Genomic DNA, 18,006 nt, shown 5'->3' with positions numbered 1-18,006 from the left:
AGCACCACTGCCCATCCCCCGACCCCCAGGACACAGTTGCTTTTTTGAGAGAAGTGGAGGCAGCTGAGTTGACTGTGCTGAAAGCTATAGGATTAACAGCTGGTCCCCAGTCCTTAGTGCTCAAGATTCAGGCTCTTCTCTGAAGCAGGGAACAGCTGGCACCAGGGGCAAGCTAAGATCTTTCCTTTTACCTCTCTCTAGCCCTCCCATGTCCCGCAGATAGGGTCACCTAAGAGCAGATGTCAAGCCAAGTTGAGGTTGCACTGACAAATGGACGGAGGACAAAGGGCCAGCCTGTGTGTGGCACCTTTCGCCACTCAGCACCAAAAGGCTCATCTCCTCCTGACACTACCATCAGCTTTTTTGGTTTGTTTTTGGTAGCAATATATGCATTTTAACCATTTAAAAAAATTTGTGTGTTGTGTGTGTACATGTACACATAGGAGGGGTGTGTGCTTATGCTCACATGCGGGCATGTATGTGTTGGCTGGAGTCTTCCATTGGGAGTCTTCCTTGATTGCCCCTCCACCTTAGGTTGTAAGACAGGGTTTCACTGAACCTGGAGCTCTGAGTCAGCCAGACCGGCTGGCTGATTAAACCCCAGAGATCTTCCTGTCTCTGCCTCCCAAGTCTGCACCATGGTGCCCAGCTTTTCACACGGCTGCTGGGGCTCTGAACCTAGGTACTCATGCTTACACAGTAAGTACTGAGAGCCGTCTTCCCAGCTCTGCTTCCTGGGTATCTGGTTTATACCATTAGTCACATTCACAGGGCTGTATAACCATCTCCACTATCTATTTCCAAAGTTTGTTTTTTTTTTTTTAATCACTTCAAAGAGAAATTCTGTACTTACTTACAAAACACTGATTCCTTGTTTTTCCTAGCCCCTGGTGACTTCTGATCTAATCTACTTTCTGTCTCTACAACTGTGTTGTGGTGGTTTGAAAGAAAATGGCCGCCATAGTCTCACAGGGAGTGGCAGTATTAGGAGGTGTGGCCTTTTGGAGGAAGCGTGTCACTCAGGGTGGGATTTGAGGTCTCAGATTCTCAAGCCTAGCCAGTGTGCCTCAGTTTCTCTTCCTGCTGCCTGCTGTCTGCTATGGATGCAGAACTCTCAGCTCCTTCTCCAGCATCTCGTCTGCCTGCACACCACCATGCTTCCCACCATGATGACAATGGACTAAACCTCTGAACTATAAACCCAGCCCCAGTTAAATGGTTTCCTTTATAAGAGTTGCCACGGTCATGGTGTCTCTTCACAGAAACCCTAAGACATTTGTTTTCTTTGGCTTACTTAGCATAATGCCATGTTTGAAACATGTGACTTGTTTTGTTTATTCTCCATTGATGAAGACTTTTTTTTTTTTTTTTTTTTTTTTTTTTTTTTTTTTTTTTTGAGACAGGGTTTCTCTGTGTAGCCCCGGCTGTCCTGGAACTAACTCATTCTGTAGACCAGGTTGGCCATGAACTCATAGAGATCTGCCTGCCTCTACCTCCAAAGTGCTGGGATTAAAGGCGTGCGCCACCACTTCCAGATTGATGGAGACTTTTGTTTGTTTCCATCTCTCTGCTGTTTCACATAATGCTATAATCAACACTAATGTAGGAGGATCTAAGCTGTTGCTTTTGATTAGAAGTGGAACTGGCAGGTCCATAATAATTGTTACTGTTTGAATGTGAAGTGTAACCCCCTCCAACCCTATCTCATGTGTTCAGTGTGTGCTCCCATGCTGATAATACTCTTTGGAGCGGTTCTGGAAATTTGGAAGGTGGTGGGCAGTTAAAGGTAGACCATCTCCAGTCACTTCCTGGATCACTGCCTTCCTGTCCTGGCCTGCCATGACAGAACTGCCCTGCTACTCTGTCTCCCCCACCACGATGGACTGAACAGGCTGTTTCTGTGAACCATAAGAAACCTTGCCTCCCTTAAGTGATCTGTGCCACCTAATATGGTCAAACAGTAGAAAAAACGACACTGCAGGCCCTCTGCATTCAGCTTTTGGGGGAACCACATAGTGACATGTCTCCATAGCGACAGTACCATTCTAGTCTAGAGCAGCGCCCAAGTCTCCTAGTTCTTCACCACCTCCGACACCAGTGGTTTTCAGTGTGTGGTTGTTATTCTCAACAACAGCTGTTACACGGGGGCAGAGCAGCTCAAGGGCCAGTGCCATGGAGCATCCTTGCAAGTGTTTGCTGACCATCTGTCTATACCCCTTGGACCCTTTGTTAAGCTTTACATTTGTCTTTACTTACTGTTGTGTGTATGATGTTGGGGGTGGTGCATGTCCACAGCACACTTGTGGAAGTCGGAGACAACATTGTGGACTCAGGCTCTCCTTCCACCTTTATGTGGGCTCTGGAGGTTGAACTCAGATAGTTAGGGTTGTGTGGCAAGTTCTTTCAGCCTCCTGTGCCACTTTGTTGGCCCATTGCCAAGTTTTTGATGTAGTGGTTTGATTGTTCACCATTGAGCTGTAGGTGTTCTTTACATACTCTAGATATTAAGTCTCTATTAGATGTATAATTTCCTAGTTTTCTCCAATTGTGTGTGTTTTTTTAATTTCTCAGAAAGATTTTTAATTATGTGTTTGCAGATGTGACTGTGTGCAGGTACCTATGGGCACTAGAGTCCCCAGAGTTGGAGTTATAGCTAGTTGTGAGCTGCATGATGTGGACGCTGGAAACCAAATGTGGGTCCTCTGCAAGAACACAAATGGACCATTGAGACAGCTCTTAATCACTGGGCCATCTCTCCAGCCCTGTGTGTGGTTTTCTTTTGTAGTTTCATCCTCTTGAAAATGTGTTTTGAGGGGCTGTAGAGATGGCTCAGAGGTTAAGAGCACCAACTGCTCTTCCAGAGGTCCTGAGTTCAATTCCCAGCAACCACATGGTGGCTCACAACCATCTGTAATGAGATCTGGCGCCCTCTTCTGTATACGTAATAAATAAATAAATCTTTTTTTAAAAAAAAAAAGAAAAGGTGTTTTGATATACAATTTGATATATAATTTGTATATAATCAGTTTATCTTTTCTTAAAACTATGCTTTCAGGGTCAGAAATCACTGCTAAAACCAATGTCATAGAATGTCCTTTGATGTTTCCTCCAAAAAGATTTTTTATTTTTCACTTTTATGTTTTAGTTGCCCGGGTCCTTATGAGTCTATAGGAATGTTAGTGAGTTTTCCTACTTTAAAATGGTTACAATCTTAATAGGACTCACCTGAATCTCTGGTTTGATTTGGGCAATATCTTCATATTAACAATATTATCTCCCAATCCATGAATGTGGTATGCCTTCCATTTTTTTTATGTCTTTTTTAAGATCTGTCAGTGATGTTTTCTAGTTTTTTATATAAAAATCATTCAGATGTTTAAGTAAATTTATCCTTACCTTTCAATTGCTATAGATTGCTGAATTAGCTTGAAAGATTGTTAATTTTATGGAACGGAACTGCTTTTGTGAGTTGGCTGAGTTTGTTTGTTGACTGTAACATTTTCTAGTGGACTGTCACACTGTATACAAACAGTGACAAAAATTTTTTTTTCCCTTTTTTGGGTAGAACTTCCAATATTGTAAAGAGGACATATGTGTGTCATGTTCCCAACCCTAAGAATGAATTTCTTGTTTTAGCAGAAATATGAATTTCTTTCCACTCTCCAATCAGAAATGGAATTTGAAACTTAAAGTTCATCTGGAAAGAAATTTGGGGTAAAAATTCACAATAACAAGTAAATGACTAATGTTAGACTTTCCCCTTGGGATAATCTTTAGACTGTTAGGACTTGTAAGAAGCTTGAGAATCATTTCATCTAAAAATCCAGAAGGTAATGCTGCTTGTTTAAGTACACAAAACCAACTAGATAAGAATCCAGGACTAAACCAGACTTTCATCAAATGATATTTACATTAACACACACACACACACACACACACACACACACACACACACACACACACATAAATGAATGTAAAACACAGGACCTTGCAGCTCTGTAGCTGAGAGAAGGTTGTAAGAGAAGGGGAGAAGAACAGAACAGGGTGACAGAAAGAAGCTTGACTGGTCCTCACACCTCATAGTTTGGAGAGGCTGTACCCAGAAAAGAATTCAGCCACACAATCTCTACCTATAAGATCTCAACTTCATTCATTCATTCACTCAGAAAATATAGAGACCTACTATGTGCCTGGTGCTGGGAACCCAACACAGGGGGACTAGCAAGGCTCCTGATCTTGGGGGCTAGCATGCTGGGGCAGCTTACTCCCAACCCCATCTTTGATGCTTTTTTTTTTTTTAATTCTCCATGGGATGAAGCTAGACATGAAAAATGGGAATGGTTAGCTAGGCCAGAGATCCTTGCTAAGAGCAGACCATGGAAAGACAAGCAATGGGAGCTGACAATGACTCTGGGGAGTCCTTTGGGCATGAAAAGTCTTTGATGTCCCCCAAAGTCAGCAGAGAGTCACTGCTGAGTTGGGAGGGTGGGAATGGGGTGGGGTGGGGAAGCCCTTTGGCTCTGTCTCCACATTAGAAGTGTTACAGATCCTTCTCTAGCCCTGAGCCCTCTACTAATTTCCAACCTTGGCTGGAAAACTGTCTGGTTTTTTCAGAAAGGCCTAGTATGGCCTGAAGGGCAAGAAAACCAGGCTGGGCTACAGAGTTCAGACCTCTGTGAGACAAGCACAGAATCTCAGGCTGGCAACAGCCTTGGGTTATGTCTTTCTTATGACTGGATTGTCCTACTCTGCCTGCCTCTGCCTGCCTCTGCCTGCTACTCTACCCCCAGCTTCAGCCTTGGGAGAGACTTCCCACCTTGGGGTTCAAGGGAAGGCCAGAGGCAGGAGGCAGAAGATGTGGGTTTTAGCCCTATCTCTTTGTTTAGCTTATTTTATGTCCCTGGGGTAGGGAGGTCACTTTGTAGTTCTTTATAGTTCCTGCCCTGAGCTCTTTTGTATGAAAGAGGGGAAGTGATATAGGTTATGATGTTTAATTTTGTTTGTCTACTTGGCTGGATTGAAAGACACCTTGACAGTCTCTAGGATGTGCTTCTGTATCTATCAGGGTGTTTTCAGAGAAAACTGGTCCATTGGTTATGGGCTCAGTGGGGGAAGTCTCAACCTAAATATGAGCGGCACCATCCTGGATGGCACCAGCAGGAGGGGAAAGGGATGCCCACCTGCACCCCAAGCTTGATTCCCCTGGAGCAGGTGTCTTGGCCCCCACTTTCACTCATGGACATCACACTTAAGCTTCACCAGCCTTTGGATGTGGTGACTCTCTAGAGAGTGGTCTTGTCCCCAGTGACTCTCTAGATAGTGGTCTTGTCCCCAGTGACTCTCTACAGAGTGTGGTCTTGTACCCAGTGACTCTCTAGAGAGTGTGGTCTTGTACCCAGTGACTCTCTAGAGAGTGGTCTTGTCCCCAGTGACCCTCTAGAGAGTGGTCTTGTCCCCAGTGGCCCTCTAGAGAGTGGTCTTGTCCCCAGTGACTCTCTAGAGAGTGTGGTCTTGTCCCCAGTGACTCTCTAGAGAGTGGTCTTGTCCCCAGTGACTCTCTACAGAGTGTGGTCTTGTACCCAGTGACTCTCTAGAGAGTGTGGTCTTGTACCCAGTGACTCTCTAGAGAGTGGTCTTGTCCCCAGTGACTCTCTAGAGAGTGTGGTCTTGTCCCCAGTGACTCTCTAGAGAGTGGTCTTGTCCCCAGTGACTCTCTACAGAGTGTGGTCTTGTACCCAGTGACTCTCTAGAGAGTGTGGTCTTGTACCCAGTGACCCTCTAGAGAGTGGTCTTGTCCCCAGTGACCCTCTAGAGAGTGGTCTTGTCCCCAGTGACTCTCTAGAGAGTGTGGTCTTGTCCCTAGTGACTCTCTAGAGAGTGGTCTTGTCCCCAGTGACTCTCTACAGAGTGGTCTTTTCCCCAGTGACTCTCTACAGAGTGTGGTCTTGTCCCCAGTGACCCTCTAGAGAGTGGTCTTGTCCCCAGTGACTCTCTAGAGAGTGTGGTCTTGTCCCCAGTGACCCTCTAGAGAGTGGTCTTGTCCCCAGTGACCCTCTAGAGAGTGGTCTTGTCCCCAGTGACCTTCTAGAGTGTGGTCTTGTCCCCAGTGACTCTCTAGAGAGTGGTCTTGTCCCCAGTGACCCTCTAGAGAGTGGTCTTGTCCCCAGTGACCCTCTAGAGAGTGGTCTTGTCCCCAGTGACTCTCTAGAGAGTGTGGTCTTGTCCCCAGTGACCCTCTAGAGAGTGGTCTTGTCCCCAGTGACCTTCTAGAGAGTGGTCTTGTCCCCAGTGACTCTCTAAAGAGTGGTCTTGTCCCCAGTGACCTTCTAGAGTGTGGTCTTGTCCCCAGTGACCCTCTAGAGAGTGTGGTCTTGTCCCCAGTGACTCTCTAGAGAGTGGTCTTGTCCCCAGTGACTCTCTAGAGAGTGGTCTTATCCCCAGTGACCCTCTAGAGAGTGGTCTTGTCCCCAGTGACTCTCTAGAGTGTGGTCTTGTCCCCAGTGACCTTCTAGAGAGTGTGGTCTTGTCCCCAGTGACCCTCTAGAGAGCTCTAAGTCTTCAGCTTTAGTCTGAGGTGGCATCCTGGGTCCCCTTTGTTCCCAGGATCCCAGCTTCTTGTACAGAACAGTTGGTTTTCTTGTACTAGAGCCCGCAGACAGCCATCATGGGGACATGGAGACAGATGGGGACAGCCCAGCATCTGACTGTGAAAGTCATCCTAGGAAGCTTCTTTACTATGATCCTTACAGTTTGGTTCCCCTAGAGAATGAAAGTACTTTGCAATAGGCATCAAAACTCCAAATCTCAGCTTCAGATGAGGGAAATTTTTCATTCAAGTCCACCTGATGTTAAGGATGGGAGGTGCTCAAAGGAATGTGCTCACCTAGGAGCTTATTACATTTGTGCTGTCCAAGTGGAAACATCCAGAAGGATACGGAAGTATGAACCTGAACTTAGGAGAAGCATTGGGTTGGACGCTCTGATGGTTAATCTTTTTGTTTGTTTTGTTTTGTTTTGAGACAGGGTTTCTCTGTGTAACAGTCCTGGCTGTCTTGGAACCTACTTTGTAAGCCAGGTTGGCCGGGAACTCACAAAAATCCACTTGCCTCTACCTCCTAAGTGCTAGGATTAAAGACATGTGCCACTACACCATACTTTGATTGTAGCTGAAGCTTTCCTGTGTCCCAGCTGGCTGGCAGCTTGGGACAAATCTCTCACCCACCAGTCCTGCAGCACTCAGATCCAAGTAAATGCACAGAGACTTATATTAATTATAACTGAACAGCCATTAGCTCAGCACCATTCTGTGCTGAAGTCCTGGGCTGAATAAAAAGGAGAATGGGGTCGATAAGCAGCATTGTCTCTGCTTCTTGACTGTGAATGCAGCAGGACCAGACACTTTCCCACCTCCGTCTCTATGCCTTTCCCACTGTGACAGACTGTACCTCTTCAAACCATGAACCAGAAGGAACCCTCCTCCTTCAAGCTGCTTTTGCCAGATGATTTATCACAGTCATGAGAAAAGTCACCAACACAGAGCCAGACCCAGACAACACTGGGATCAAACATTGCTGCTCACATGCACTGTGGCTGTATCTGCAGAGACCACTGGATCTTCCTGCCCAGCCCCAGACCACGCCCCCCCTGCACTAATACATACATCTTCATTAGTCTAGGATAATCACAGACAACCACATTTTTGCCAGTGTTTAAACACTAGACAGTGGCCTGGCAGGAGAAACTAGAAGGACATTCTAAAACAGATGTCTTAAAAGGAGAATCTCCCTTTGGTCCACTTCTACTCACAGCTCTATGAGGAGGCGACCCGAAATTGTTGCAGCCATCTTGTGACCATGAGACAACAAGCCCAAGAATGAAACCCAAGCTGCTAAAGATGGCAGGAAGGCACAATGCAAACCAGGTCACCATAGACACTGCCGCGCCACACATGGATGTTCTTGTTTAAGCCATTGTTTTCTTTCTTCTTTTTTATTTTTCAAGACAGGGTTTCTCAGTGTCCCCTTGGTTGTCCCGGAACTCACTCTGTAGACCACGTTGGCCTGTAACTGACTGAGGTCCGCCCGCCTCTGCCTCCCCAATGCTGGGATTAAAGGCGTGCCTGTCACCGCCCGGCGTTTAAGCCATTTTCTGCCTCTACAAGTATTCTACTGCAGTCACCATTGCATTAGTTACTTCAGTGCTGTGAAGAGACACTGGCTAAAAGCAATTTGGGGGTTATTTGGCTTATAGGTTACAGTCTGTTTTCAGAGGAAGCCACGGCAGGAACCCGGAGGTGGGAACTAAGGCAGAGACTGTGGAGGAGCATGGCTTACTGACTCGCTCTCCAGGCTCACATCCAACTACCTTTCTCATTCCTTGCAGGGGTGTGATGGTCCACACTGGGGATCCTCCCACACCAATCATTAACCAAGAAAATGGCCCCCTAGGACTTGCCCATGAGCCAGTCTTCAGTCAAGGCTCCCTCTTCCCAGGCGACTCTAATTTGTGCCAAGAAGATAAACTCTAACCAGCGACGGTGACTAATAACCATGCAGCGGAAGCGTGTGGAATGTAGCAGAATGGGCCAACTGAGGTAAGAAGCAAGAGTGGAGCCTAACAGCGTGGAGCGAGAGAAGAAACGGGAAAGAGCAGAGGAGAAAGGCAGGGGTCAGGGAGAGAATTAGAGCTGACTGTGTCAGCCAGGGAAGGGAATGGAGCCGGTCAACAAGAAGGGCCTGGAGAGCAGAACGAAGGTGTGGTGCAATCACAATGGAGTGGTGCAGGGTGTGAGGTGACAGTGTTCATCCCCCAGTCCCTGTGGCCACTCCATGGTCACAAGGATGACCCGAGAGCTGCCTACTTGGTGCTTGTGGGGCGGTAGAGTGCACAGAAGGTGCCCTGTTGTCGGACCCGGTTCCAGACACCTGGTCCTGCCCCTCTCTCCTGCAGACAGGGCACGAGACAGCTCCCTTTACCCCTTCACTGTGCTCTTGTTCCCAACCCAGGGCGCAGCCCCAGCTTCCTTCTCTCCCATCATTCTTCCTTGCTCTGCTGTGCCACATGCTGAGCATCCTCACCTTTGATCATAAGGTTCCCTGATCATGAGGGCCCTTCTTCTTCCTCCTCCTGTCACCTCTTCCTGCACTTAGAGATGGACACCTCTTCCACGAAGCCCTTCCCAGCCTGCCAGGCAGAAACTATTGCTCGCCCTTCGCCTCCCGTCGACTTGATTTGAGCAACTGTTTGTGTGAGCACTGAGGAGGAAGTGTTAGAGTTTGGTCCTGGAAGATGAATCCATAGACCCTGTCATAAGCACACTCCATGTATGGAGCCCGCAGCACCTGTGAGACAGACTGCAGACGTAGGCATGATGGGAAGAGGACTGAGGTGACCTCCCTTCCACCCCAGCTCAGCTCCTCTTCCTTTCTCCGATGGTTCCAGAGGAAATAACCTTGACAAAGCCAGCTGGGTAAGTCCCAGACACTGTCTGTGCCCGGCCCTCCCAGGTTGAGCTGTGTACTGCCACCTCCCCACCTCCTGAGTATGGGTGACCTCACAGATACACCCCCCCAACCCCACTCTGTCACTGTCCCTCCTGCTGGCCTCTGTCCTGGGCTCCAGGCCCAGTGTCTGGCCACCCCATCCTATCTCTCTCTCTCCTGCTCTATCTGCCATTGTTTCTTTCTCTGTCTGCCTGGCTTGCTCAGATGCTGTCCTTGCCCTTTCTGCCTCTCTTCTGCACTCCCAGTCTCCTTGACTAAAGCAAGAGCCTGCCAAGAACACAGAAGCCTTCCCAGAGCCAAATATACCCAGAGTGGACAAGGCTGGAGGGTGCACTGTTCTGTAGAGACCCCACATATGGGCTGCAGACCAGGCTAGAACTTGGAGGGAACATCCACCAGGATCAAAGAAACTTGGGCCATGGTCTTAAACTGGTGGCTTCCATGCTTTGATCATATACCCCTATCAGTTAGAAAAAATGTCTCATCTGAGCATGGTGTCTCCCATCTGTAATCCCAGTACTCAGCGATGGAAGGTTCATTACAAGTTCAAAGCCAGCGTGGTCTACATAGGGAGTTCCAGGCCAGTTGGGGCTATGTGGTGAGGCCCTATCTTAAAAGAGCAAACCAAAACCAGACTGAGAACCATTTCAACACATGCACAGCTAGCTACATATTCATAAAACTATCATTGTGAGATTGTGCTAGCTGCCGCCCAATGTCCCAATTCCCTTCTTTGCACCGTAATTACCCCCAAATGTCACACAGAGTGAACATCGCATGTTCCACAGACCCCACCAGAGGCCATTTGAATGAAGTTCTGGACAGCGGGGCACGAGCAGAAATAGAATGTGAATGCATGAATCTGCCCCTCTAGCTGAGTCCTCCAGGCTGCTTCTGGAACATATGCATTGATGACAAGCCACCTTGGACTCTGTAGAGGAGGCCAAATCCAACAACAGAGGGAGAAGAAGAGAGGAGGGGCTTGAGTCCCTGGGTGATTGACGGAGCCTGATCACAGACCTCTGGATACTTCTGTCTGACTCACGTCCCGCTCTCACAACCCCAGCCTGTGTTTTAGCTCTTCTGCTTCTCTACAAGAGCATCACCTGCAGCACAGAACACAGGGAAAGACTGACCATGTAAAAGACAGTACTGGGCTGTGGATGCCGCTCAGTGGTTAAAGTGTTTGCTTAAGTTCAGATCCCTAGAGCACACCGAACTGTGGGCTGGCCATGACACCCCACCTGCAACCCCACCGCTTACAAGATGGAAATGGGATGCCTGAACAAGTTGATTCTGGTGAGGTCTAAGTTGGATTGAGAGACCTAACCTCAGTGATTCCCAACATGAACCTTGGGCCTCCACAACACCCATAAGCCTGTGCATGTGCACCCACATAAGTGCAAATGTGCATGCTCAGCCACCCACACATGTGACCATGCATACACGTACATACATCAGACATACACACACACACACACACACACACACACACGAGAGAGAGAGAGAGAGAGAGAGAGAGAGAGAGAGAGAGAGAGATTTAAAAAATAAAGAATGGTATTTCTGTGACATTTTTGTTTTTGTTTTACAGTAAGTTTCTGTTTACAAGGTTTTAAGGATAGTCCAGGGGATTCCCATATGTCCTGAACCCAGTTTTCTCTGTTAATTCCTCCTGTAACTGTGGCACATTGTTACAGTTAATGAACCAGTGTGGATATACTCATAACTAAAGCCCTGCCTTATGGCTGTATTCTTTAAATAGTTTTTTAACTGGACATGGTGGCTCTTCCTTGTAATCCCAGATTTTGGGAGGCTGAGGTAGGAATGCTGTGAGTTCAAGGCCAGCCTCGGTCACAGTGGAACTTGTCTCAAAAACAAATCAAGAAATAATCAGTAGAAGCTTGCTTTCCCCGTCCAGCCTCCATGCATGTTGATCACCCTCCATGGTACATTCAGAGACCATGGTTTTGATGATCAAGCCCTGTACCAAGGCTTAATGGTCTGCTTAGAGCCACAGAGCACAAGGCTGAGACACTGTGAGGGGGCATGGAGTGAAAGGAGGGTGAACTTCCACATGCCAGTCCAAAGTATTTAATTCCTGAGCAGGTGCAGGGGGCTGGAGTGGCTGGTATCCCCAGGGAGGGCCACAGAAAGCTGCTTGGAAGGGATGCTGGGGAAGACAGGTGTTGCTAAGAGGCAGCTGGTGTGAAGCCTGTGTGGCTTGTCTGAGGTGGAGTCTAGCACATGTACCTAATCGAGGTTGCCAGGAAAGAATGAAGGCAAGAGGTGGGTGGCAAGACTTGACTCTAATGGGCTGAGAAGCAGTGTGGAATAAAGCTCAGGGGCATGATGATGGGCCCTCAGCATCTGCTCTGAGACCTGGGTACTTTCCTTGTCTAGATCCCTTCCCTGATCTCAAAGCTGACCATTCTGTGTGCCCCGCGGGACTCTGTGCGGGGGTTTTCCTTGATGCCTGGGAGCCTGTGGATCTGGAGGACAGCCATGATGTTGGAGAAAACTCACAAGAACTCTTGTCTTGCCAGGCCAGGCTGTGCAGCCAGAGCTCTTGGGAGAATCCAGACCTCAACCGCCCCTTACTGTTAGCTTCGGTTCACATCCTGATTCCTGGCAAAGAGCAATCCTAGGAGTTCCTGCTGCCCCTGCAGGGGGATGCCTGTGGCTGGGTGACTCCTCTGGAGCTGGGCTGGATCTCTAACATCACCTTTGCAGCATCTCTGGAATCCTCGCTCTAAGCACACACCGTACCCCAAACAGCCGAGGCTTGCTCTCATCCAGTGCTTGATACTCTTGGACACAACACTTCTTATTTCCACTCCTGTGCTCAAATCCTGTGCTCAGATCTTCCTATGCATAGGAATGCCATCCTCCTACTTCTCCTCATCAGTGTCCTCATGTCCCCCCAGTTTGGAATTGAATCTTATCTTCTACAACCGTTATTGGCTCCTCCCCACCTGCCGGGAGGTGATCACGATTCCCTATATATTCCCACAGTTGACTCCAATGTCATTGTTACTAGCTTTGTATAATTTTGTATGCCTCAGGAGACCTCATGTTGTGAGGGCACCATGGATGCTGACCTCTGAATTTTCTCTCTCCTTCAGCTAGAATTCACCTGCCACATCTGCTCCCCATGAGACCTGCTGTGATAGGGAGGAATGGTCAGCAGCGCTGTCTGGGCTGGAAGAGTGGCTGTGTATGGCAGTGCACTTTTGGGATGAGAACAGTTCCAAGTGGACATCTTCCCTCTATTTGATGAGACCACTGACACACAGAGAAGTGCTGGTGGATCTTGGAAGCCAGAAGAGTAAGCAGGGACCATACGAATTAGTTTTTCAGTGTGGGGAAGCTATTAGACCAAGTAGGAGGAGGCTGCTTAAACACCAGGCTGGTGAGACAGCCTGAGATCCCAGAGGCCTAGTGTAAAGAGAGAGTAACGATCTCACAGATGGCTTGAAGGATGCTGGAGAGAGAGAAAGAGAGAGAGAGAGAGAGAGAGAGAGAGAGAGAGAGAGAGAGAGAGAGACAGAGAGACAGACACAGAGACACAGAGACACAGAGAGAGAAAGACAGAGAGACACAGAGAGACACAGAGAGGCCAAGTCATCAGCCTCTTCCCTCTCCCTCTCATTCTGTATAGCACCACCCTGCTTTCTCCTATGCCCACAAAAGATAGGTAATAGGCATTAGACCTTCCCTTTATGGAGTCTTTGGAATCCATTAAAGACAGAGCCCAAGTCTACTGAACTTCATCTTTAATCTAGGTGGGACTAAAACACAGAAAGCCACCACACTTGATAAGGCATCTCTGACAGAACACTGAGTATCTGGAACTGTTTCCCCCATGGGAAAGTCTCCTTGCAGCAGCAGGTCATGAGAATTCTTGTCATACTCAGGGGCTCAGTCCAGGATCAGTACCCCTCACCTGTCTATCCCTTCTTCCTTGGAATGGTCTCTAGAAATGTTCCCTTGCTCCCTCACCACCCTAGAGAAAGTTTTAGAACTTCAACAGAGCTCATTCCCATCAACAGCCTTCTCCCACTGTGCTCCATGGTACCCACACCCCCCATTTCCTCAGAATACCACTGGGATCCTTGGATGGAAGGCTCTTGGCAGCTTCCCGGTTTTTCCAGGCAGCCCCTCATCCCCTGACTCTGAGCACTGGCAACCTTTGCCCCATGCAGCCATGACCCTTGGGTCTGAAACCAGTCTCTCTCATTATCCAAAGGGGCGGTACATAGGCTTTTGGGAAGTGGCTGGGCCCCTCGCTCTCACTTCCATTCCTGTGTATGGCTTCGTGCAGACTCTGGGGGAAAAAGGATAGACTAACCTGAGTTGGCACTGTGACTTCCTTATTGGCACTGTGGCTTCCCTGAGAAGATGCAATCACTGCTTCTGACATCTGCTCACCCACCCTCTCCCAAGGAAGAACTGGCCCTCAAAACACAAGCTTAGAAAGTGCCCCAACCCACTTCTGTTTGGCTTTAGGGGACATGTGGTTTTTGCTTTTAACTTATCCTGCAAGCTAACTTTAATAGATATTAAAGCCCACCTATCCCAGGCAGTGATGGAGGGAAAATGTTGCTCCCCAAAACCCATTGCAGAAAAGTTGGGGAACATATTTCATCCAGGTGTGGTGGCACATGTCTCCAACCCCAGCATATGAGGATGAAGGTGAGGATGTAAGAGAGTCATGAGCAGCCTAGATTTTTTTTTTTTTTTTTTTTTTTTGGTTTTTTGAGACAGGGTTTCTCTGTGTAGCTTTGCACCTTTCCTGGAACTCACTTGGTAGCCCAGGCTGGCCTCGAACTCACAGAGATCCACCTACCTCTGCCTCCCAAATGCTGAGATTAAAGGTGTGTGCCACCATCGCCCAGCTCAGCAGCCTAGACTTTACACACACACACACACACACACATACATACACACACGCACACATGCACACACGCACACACACACACGCTGGAAGGGACTTTCCAGGCCCCCTCAGTAGCTCTGAAAGTCCATGTAAATATCCCCCCAAGTGCTTCTGTGCAGCACTGACTCAGTGTGTCATCTCTGAATGTATCATTATCATTTTAATGACTCGTTTCCCTCATTGACATAAAAGCTAGAAGAAACAGGGGCCTTTACATCCCTCCTCATAAATTCTGCATTAATGACTCACTAGTGAGTTGTACTAACTAACCTGTGATGAATGCCCCAAGGTGAGTGGTTCAAATGATGTCTCCGACCTGGGGTTCAAGTCCTGAATCTCTAGCTGTGTGACCTACCTCCCCTGTAGAAGTGGGAGCATGAGCTGGCTTGCCAAGAGGGGGGCTTTGTTTTTATCCAGAATGATTCCCCCAAATATCCCATGTGTAAAGTCAAAACAAGACACAGCAAATCTCAACTTCTTGGCCAAAATCTCCAGGATCCCAGCTCAGAACCTGTTGCCTCTTCCTGCTGAGGAAAGCCAAGTGCAGCCACCGTCCCACTAGAGTGAGCATCCTCAGCTGGAATACGAGCCAATAATAACTCACCATTATTTAAGCTAATAAGGTGTCTGTTTGAAGCCCTGACCCTCTGAAAAATCTATTTGGCACATAAGTGAGCATCCAGTTCTGTAAATGCAGATGATAGCTTGATCACTACCCTGGAGAGGCTCACAGACCCACAGAGGAGGCAGAGGACATCACACAAGGACTGTCTGATACAACTGAAGAGAGGAGAGCATACAGCAGAGAACAGAGGAGGGAATGATGGTTGATGGTCACGCACTGTTTCAGGGGATCCAGGGCAATTTCAGAGAGAAGCCTGAGCAAGCATGCAGGGCCTGAGTGTATAAGGAGGACCGATGCCTAAGCAGGCCTGTGAGAGCCGCAGGTGGAAGGCTTACTCTGCAGTGGGGGCATTTGGAAGGATTGGAGCATTTGAACTGTGCTGTACCCTCAAGTTGCAGGAGTCGCTAGGACAGGAAAGTGGGAAGCAATAGGCAGTGAGGCTGCAAGATCCAGAAAGGCTGTGAGTTCGAGGGTGAGCAAAGCTTGGCTTCTCATCCTGGTTCCTGACTAGCTGCTCCAGCAAGTCCCTTGACCTCCTCAAGGACCACGTGGAAGGAACTTGTCACCATGGAAAGGATCATCCTAGGGCAGCAGCTCAGGCAAACAATGCAGAGGGACCCGGCTTCACTTGGAAACAGCATGACTATAAAGCAAAGAAGAGAGGCTCCTGAGCCTGGGAGCTAAGCACAGAGTTTCAGCTGGGTGAAGGATGGACAGTGGAGCCTTTACCTAGTAGAATTGTAAAGGGCTTTGGGGTGAGAGTTAAAAGCAGAGGAACATGCATAGTTACATACATGACACAAGTTCACAGTCTGTACTCTGGTTAATACTCAGTTTTCCATCGGGAAGAGACCTCATTCCTCTCCTCTGTCGGGGTGGGAGGCTGGGGCTCTGGGATGGTGCAAATGTGATCACCTCAAACTCATGTGTTGGAGACTTAGCCTCCAAGTTTGTATTTGGGGGTGAGGTCTTGCAGAGGGGATGTGATTAGGATTGGGTGAGGTCCTGAAGGCCATCCCTTTGGCCTGAACTAGCTAGCTGGCTCTCAAAATAAACCTCCATCCTCTATGAGGTGCCCAGCCTGGGCCATTCCATCACAGCACCAGGAAGCAGCTATGAGCCAGGTTTGGGGTTCCTGCTTGTAATCTCAGCACTTGGGAGGCCGGAGAGCCATGCCTTTGAGGCCATCTTGGGTTGTACAAAGTGAGGTCCTGTTGAAGGAAGGAGGCAGAGGGCTAGAATAACACCAACAAACAGACCAGACTAAACAGTCTTCGAAAACCACGGAAATGGGAAGAGAGGCTGAAACAAATACAGGAGTCAGGCATGATGGTATGTGCTGAGGCAGGAGGACTGCAAGTTTGGGGCCAAAATGGGCTCCGTGGCAAGAGCCCGTCTCAAAGCCATGACAAAAGAAGCGAGGGCCACATATCCATAAGGGGAGAAGCCACGGTCGCTAGTCCAGTAGCTGTGTGTGGACACTTGTTTCAAAACCACACTGTGTGGTTGGAACTGGACTTAAGGTGTGCACTACAGATGGTGACCCGGGCCCCTTTATAAAAGGCCACTTGATGTTAGAAGCCAGACCAGAGGGGGACAGTGTCTAGGAGGATAAAGCCTTCCTGAGGGCTAACCTGGAGTGCGAAAGTGGCCACAGTCACCCCCGAAGATTTCTCTGTGGCCTCATTCCTGATGCCACCCTTTGACTCAGGGGGGTCAGGCAAAAGGGAGGCCTGAGGGAACAGGACACAGTAGGCGCTCACAGGAGAGACTGGAAAAGTCTCTGGAGAAGGAGCCACATGTACATCTAAGGGCTGGAGGGAGAGGCGCTGTGGGGATGAGAAGACAGGCTGCGGTATGGCTTAACTTTGTACATCAGAAGCGCTGCGGTGACCCATGGTCTATCATAGAATGCTAGCAGGGTGAGGGGCCTCCTCCACAGAAGAGGCAGCCAGGGCCTGCCCGGCCCAACCCACTCCCTTCTGCTTTGGGTGGAGGGTGTGTACCTTCTGCCCTGCCTGATGGCCCCAGACCTCGCTGGCATCCCACCCACAGGCTTTCCAAACCTCATCCAGCCCCCCACGAATTGTCTAAGCCGGGAGCAGGCGGCTGCCCCTAGGCCCAGCGCAGGCTGGCTGGAGCAAGGCTCTGACCACCTCCAGCTCCTACCCTGCAGCTGTCGCTCCCCCTCCATGCCCATGTGGCCCACACCATGTGGCACAGGGCTGCCCCCACCCCTAGCCAGCCTGGTTCAGCAGGCATGGCTGGCTCTAGTTTCCACAGAAACTCTGCCCTTCCTGGGGCTTGGTGCAGGCCCGCCAAGAGGGTGGTGGGTGGTTTGTGTGGGCCGAAGGCTCAGCCGGCCATGTTCCACTCAGAGTTCCAACTGCTGCTGGCTTTGGAAGCCCCTCTCCTCCCACGCCTTCTGGCAGGGCAGTGTCCCGACGACCGCAGAGGCAGAGCCTGGCAGCAGCCACAGCTACGTGTCCCTTTATCCTTGCAAACAAGTTTCCAAACTTTATCTCATGGTTCTCTATGAAACAGGCAGACCAATTAAGATTAACCTTTTGGGGACCAAGGTATAGTTCAACGGTAGTGTGCTTGCCTAGCACACATAAGGACCCTCCTTTCTCACCAAAAAAGCCGCAGGAGGAGCCAAGGAGGGATGTGGTGTCTTGTGGTTGCTCAACTATGGTGGACACCCCAGAAGCTTCCCCCAGCCACACTGTTGCCACTACCACATAACCCTAGCATATGTCCAAAGACTGACGCAAAAAACATCCTTAAGAAGCTGAAGATGTAGCTCAGTGGTAAGGAAATTGCCTACCATGTACACGGCCCTGGGATCCATCCCCAGCACTGCAAAATTTAAGGAAATAAGCAAATAACCAAAAATTGTAATAACAGAAATTCTTTTTTTTTTTAAGTCTTAATTATCAACA

General features: G+C 48.8%; 1 pseudogene; it reads right to left on the bottom strand.

The window, feature by feature from the left end:
- Window positions 1–17,264, bottom strand: part of LOC118580290 — a 110,885-nt pseudogene extending 93,621 nt beyond the window's left edge.
- Between the last annotated feature and the right edge of the window lie 742 nt (window positions 17,265–18,006).

The sequence above is a fragment of the Onychomys torridus genome, chromosome 3 (genome assembly GCF_903995425.1).
Source record: "Onychomys torridus chromosome 3, mOncTor1.1, whole genome shotgun sequence".
NCBI classification, from domain to species: Eukaryota; Metazoa; Chordata; class Mammalia; order Rodentia; family Cricetidae; genus Onychomys; species Onychomys torridus.
Note: the sequence above shows the minus strand (reverse complement) of the source record. Positions and strands in the feature narration are given on the sequence as shown.